We start from the raw sequence: 5,746 nt of genomic DNA on the forward strand, positions 1-5,746 counted from the left end.
AATAGTACTTCGTTTCGTTATCAAGAGTCCTTTATTAAAACAATTAATGTTTGTTTTAACACTCATCTTAATTGGATTTTAACACAAAGTTAAAATGAAATATGAAAATAAAATTAAAGATCGTTGTAATCTAATCATGGCTACATTTTTGAAAGTTATCTTGAAAGTTTATGAGACACATGCCCAGCACAGATGTCATCGTCAACCCATTATTATCCCACTGCTGGGCAAGGGACTTCTCTTAAATTAAGAAGAAGTTTAGGCCATATACCAACAAGTAAACGCTTTAATAAAACTCTTTCTACACTCACAGCCCCACACTAGGATTCCCTGTGTCGTGGGTGCCATGGACACACACATAGACAAATACACAAACACCCATACCCAGAAACAGAAATCTAAATTCATTATTTAGTCATCTGTCTGGCCGGTGAACGAACCCGGGACCCTTTGCGCGTCAGACCGGTATGGTGGCTGCTCCGCCACGCGGGTCGTCAATCGTCAAAAGTGTGTATTAACAGACTTCAGTCACCTTTGAGAACTTTTTTAAGAGATACTTGTGTCCTCAAGATTTTCTCTTCACTGTAATACAATTAAGATCTAATAAGAAAATAAATTTGATAAATTAAAAGCCTGGGGATTCGATCATCACACTCTCATATTGAGGGACCGAATATCTGTAATTCAGAGAATTGTAAGTTTCATTTACATTAGACATACGCTCTACTAGACGTGAGCCGTGGCAGACAAAACAATGTAAAGTTGGTATAGAAAAAAAATTAAAATGTCTTTCACTGCCCAACTTTAGCAGGTTAGATGTCTGTACATATAAACTTTACTCGGATATATTTCAACGTATAAATTCCAAGAGGAACGTTTATTGAATTATAGCTTTCCCTCCGTAGATATTTTCAAACGCCGCACAGGACCGTGTCAATAGAGTTTCCGCACTAAAGTTTCTTGTAGGCGGACAGTATTTTCCATTCTATTCGCAACGGTATGACCGACGAAGACGTGTAGACTGATATTATGTTCCAGATTTGCATGTTATTGGTGTGGACGGTTTGGGTTGGTTAATACATGATGTTTCCTTTTACTTTTGAAAGTTAACCTTTCAAGGTGTGGCTCCGGAGATACCTTCGCCGCATCTATTTCTGCCTATAATAATTGAAGGTTTGACTCTGGAGGCACTACCGCTACATCTATCCCTAATAACAGTTAAATGCTGCTGTGTTCTGATTTGAGGGTTAGTAAGTAAGACACTTATATGACTCATTACAACTTAGTTCTCAGGAATAGCAAGGCATCTGTGGCCGTCCTCAAGTGACCTTCGATCCTATCTGGAATTGATTTTTATTATCTATTTGCAGAGGCCATTAATCATTATTTTGAGAGTACGGTTTGATGCTACCTCTATTCATAGATAAGTATAGATATCTCACCGCCTTGTAATTGAAGGAAGCCATTGTGGTTTCAACGGCTGACAGATGTGTCAGCCGTTTAATGGCTGTCATGGTGTAATTTACGCGGAACAATGCCGACATACGCAGTTAAGACAAAAAAATCAAAGAAAAACTGCGGAGAAATAACGTTTCATTCGTAAATGATCCAAAAACTACATTTTTGAAATATTTTTCAAACACGAAAATAGATGACGGTGACAATTTTAATTGTCAATACTGGTTACATTTTCTTGTTAGGAGTGAGTAATCTTTACTAGTCTATGCCTCTATTTTATAAAAAAATGTGTATGACTAATAATGTATTAGCAAAATTTTTAAAAGGATTTTTTCACGAACATGTATTTAGAGCGTATGTACGAGTAGGTACTTCTTTGTACGAGCACTTCTCAAAATCTTTGAATCTTAACAAAGACTTTTCCGTGAAAGTCCCGTCAAAATTGATTCAATATTTTTAGGATAAATTTGAACAGAAGGACAATTGTAATAGAAAGCGGCACTTACAATACAAAGAAAATTTCAATTATTGAAACTCTAATTTTCTACGACAACTTGTACCAACATCTAACTATTGGTCTGTTTTCCACGAAGTCTCAAGGCGTAGGTCGTATAATATAAGACTTACTTAGGAATAAAATAAAACGAGGTGTATCGAAAACATTCTATTGATATTTTCATTTATATTTCTTAAAGTGTAGTCAAATATTGTACTCTTGTGTATAATATCGTAATGTTTCGTTAATATCGATATAACCTAGATATACCTAGATATTGTACTGCAATGCGCTACCAGTACCCTTACCAGGAGTTTTTACGTTTCGACAAATATGACTGTTTTGGTATTTGTTTACGTATGGGACAATACGATTTCCTAGTTCTGACACAATCCGCTAGGGGCGCTGATTGGAATTTGTATAGGCAAATACGTAAACAAATACCAAAACAATCATATTTGCCGAAACGTAAAAACTCCTGGTAAGGGTACAGGGAGCGTGCATACACATACATATATCTCCTCTGTAACATCTTAATTAATAACGAGGAATTAAAGATCTGAATTCGAATTTGAAATTTGCCTTGTGTTACGAGTGTTTAAAAGATGGCGCTAATGAAATAAAGTACGTTTTAGGTACTTCCCTTAAAAAGATAGGTCATCACGGTTAGTTAGAAAAGCTCAAACAAGTCTATAATCAACTTACTTCCTTTTCTCTTCCAGAGAAAGTTTGTAACTTCCAAAATGTTCGACGTTTCTTCACAAAAGAAGCTTTTAAAGCTTTAAGTGAGTTTCAAACTCAGCGGTTTAATTGTACTGGAATTAGTGTTACAAGATCAAACCCGTAATTGTGGAAGTAAGCCGAAGCTCCATTGTCTAGAGGTCTAGAGGTGAACGTCTACAGTAAAGTTAGTAAATAATAAATAATAATAAACGCTTTCTACACTCACAGCCCCACACTAGGATTCCCTGTGTCGTGGGTGCCATGGACACACACATAGACAAATACACAAACACCCAGACCCAGAAACAGAAATCTAAATTCATCATTTAGACATCTGTCTGGCCGGGGATCGAACCTGGGACCCTTTGAGCGTCAGACCGGTATGGTGGCCGCTCCGCCACGCGGGTCGTCAAAGTAGTATTAGTATTTGGTAAATAATTAATTTGTTACGTTCGTTTGTTAGAATTATAACGACCGTCCTCGCTCTGAAGTAATCTGTAGGACATTTACATAAACAAATGAAGTGGAGTGTTTGTTTGTTATTTTATTGAAGATAGAGGAGACATGTATTGTTATTGTTTGACTGAAAATAATGTAACAATACTCAGGTTGTTTGACGAATATTTTGTAAATAAAACAATGATTGAGTAGTAAACGAATTTAGATATCTATCTGTATGTGTGGGCGACGGTATTGGTCGTGGGCGTCTGTAGCACCCACATACTAGAACTAGAATAATACCCATACTCTGGCGAGGTGGTGGGCAGGACGGCTGCTTGGGTCGCTAAAATCAGGGAAGCGCATTGCTGATCCGTATAAGATAATAAAATATGTAATCCGTATTACAATCTGTCAGAAAAGGGTCATCGAGATTTTTAACTTAACTCTTCTCCTAAAAAAATCTCTGGGGACAAAAATTTCTAGTCCTGATAGAGAAGCAAAAATTAATCGTGCCAGGGCCGCCCATGACTCTTACTATGAAACCAATCCAAATTACAAAGGAACAATAAATATAAGCATTTATTGTTTTCTAGCGAGTACCTGCGACTACGTTGCGTGGATTTTAGAACTGCGTCTAGGAATAAAATGAAAAGTATGTAATTAATAAAAAAGTAATAAGATAAAGAACAATCTCTTTGTGGAACAAATTTCATGCAAATTCGCTTGGCTCTTTTAGTATGAAAGTGTCAATTTTTTGGGGTTATTTTAAGATGAGCACATTCATGGACAGCTGATGTAGGAAATAATTTGGGTCGTTGACGACAAGGTAGCGTGGCCGAGCGGTCTAAGGCGCTGGTTTAAGGCACCAGTCTCTTCGGAGGCGTGGGTTCGAATCCCACCGCTGCCAAACATGTGTATTGTAACATGACTTTTTGTTTATTTTATTTGTTTCCCACAATCGATTTATATGGTTATTTTTTAAGGGTTATGTTTTTTGTGCGTATCTTGTATATTTGTAAATTTCTTTATCCTCTTGGATCTTCCAAACGGTTGGATAGATTTCGACAGTGAAGGTGTCATGACACTGGCCTTAAATATTGAAGTGTTCTTAGATAGGTGTTTGAAAAAAAAATGGAAGATTCATATCGCGAAATAATAACACGTTTAAGAGAAAGTTAACCAAATCCATCGAGTAGAGGATCAAAATAAAGGAAATTAAAAGGAGATCTTATTTATTTGTTATTTTACAAGCACATCCATGAGCAAATGTAGTTAATACTTGCATTAGAGCGAGCATTCAAATTGTAAACATAATGTGTTATGTCTTCTACTCGCTAATGAGCACTAATTGGCTCTATTCGATTTCAACTGGATCTTGTAGTAATTGCAGTATTGTTTACACATGTAATCTTGTTGTGTCTAGCAGACTTACATAATACAATATACGCGTGTGAGATATCTGTAAATAAAACTAGCTGACCCGGCAAACGTTGTGTTGCCATAAAAACAAAAAAAATGTTAAGGGTGAACAACCCTTATCACTTAGGGGTATGAAAAATAGATATTAGCCTATTCCCAGACCTACTGAATATGCACATAAAATTTGGTGAAAATCGGTAAAGCCGTTTTGGAGGAGTACGATAACTAACATTGTGACACGAGAATTTTATATATATGATTAATTATTCAAAAACCATTCTAGTAAAGTTAGTATATTTTATACTTTGACGATAATGTACAAAAGGAAACCAAATTAGTTTTACTATGATTATGGTTATATATTATGTCGCACTGCTGTACTCTTACCATGAGTTTTAAAAACATCCCACAATTTTACGTTAAGTTTACTCAATCCATTATTCTGTTCCGTTTGCTTCAGTAGGCTGAGTAAACGTAATAACAAGTAAGTGCTCAAGTGAAAATGAACTTTTTGTCTACCTCAAATGTTCGCAAAAAAGGGAGACAAAACATAAAGCGCCATTGTGTAAATATAGACATGTAATGTTACGTTACTGACACTATAGTTCTGATACAATCCGCTAGGGGCGCTGATTGAAAATTGTATGGGCAAATACGTAAACAAATACCAAAACAGTTATATTTGTCAAAACGTAAAAACTCATGGTAAGGGTACTAAGGTCATAGTATTGTTAATATAAATGAAGAAGGTCTGAATCATTTTCTACAAAGCTCCAAAGCGGGTTAACAGAACACAGCAGCGCTTAACACTGTTGCTATTAGGCAGTAATAGGTTTGGCGGTGGTGCCCTCGCAGTCAAACCACATTGATTTGTACCGCCGTAAGTTATATGCAATAAAAAAATATATATCTTTTCTTTCTTTTCCGTTCTATGAGATATTTTACTGTGCTCCGCTCGATGTAAAGAAGTAGTGATTGGCTATTCGTACTATTTGCATACTCATTCACTAGGGCTGTACAATTTAACCGGCCAAGCCGGCTAAAAAAGTTAGCTAAATTAATTAGCTAGCTAACCGATAGGCTTAGCTAATTTAACCGGTTAACTTAATTAGCTCAGCTAATTAGCTAACGGCTAACCGGCTAACCGGCTAATTTTTTTTTCAGCTATTCACTGATTCCTTTTCTATAGAAAGGTTCAAAAAATAATAT

General features: G+C 36.1%; 1 non-coding gene across 1 annotated transcript; it reads left to right on the forward strand.

Annotated features, from left to right (window-relative positions):
* Window positions 1-3,943: 3,943 nt before the first annotated feature.
* Window positions 3,944-4,025, forward strand: TRNAL-AAG (transfer RNA leucine (anticodon AAG)). Its single transcript has one exon. It is a non-coding gene; the product is annotated as a tRNA-Leu (tRNA).
* The last annotated feature ends 1,721 nt before the right edge of the window (window positions 4,026-5,746 follow it).

Source organism: Epargyreus clarus, unplaced genomic scaffold, assembly GCF_041222505.1.
Source record: "Epargyreus clarus isolate Ecla_fem2 unplaced genomic scaffold, WU_Ecla_fem_2.2 ptg000026l, whole genome shotgun sequence".
Lineage (NCBI taxonomy): Eukaryota > Metazoa > Arthropoda > Insecta > Lepidoptera > Hesperiidae > Epargyreus > Epargyreus clarus.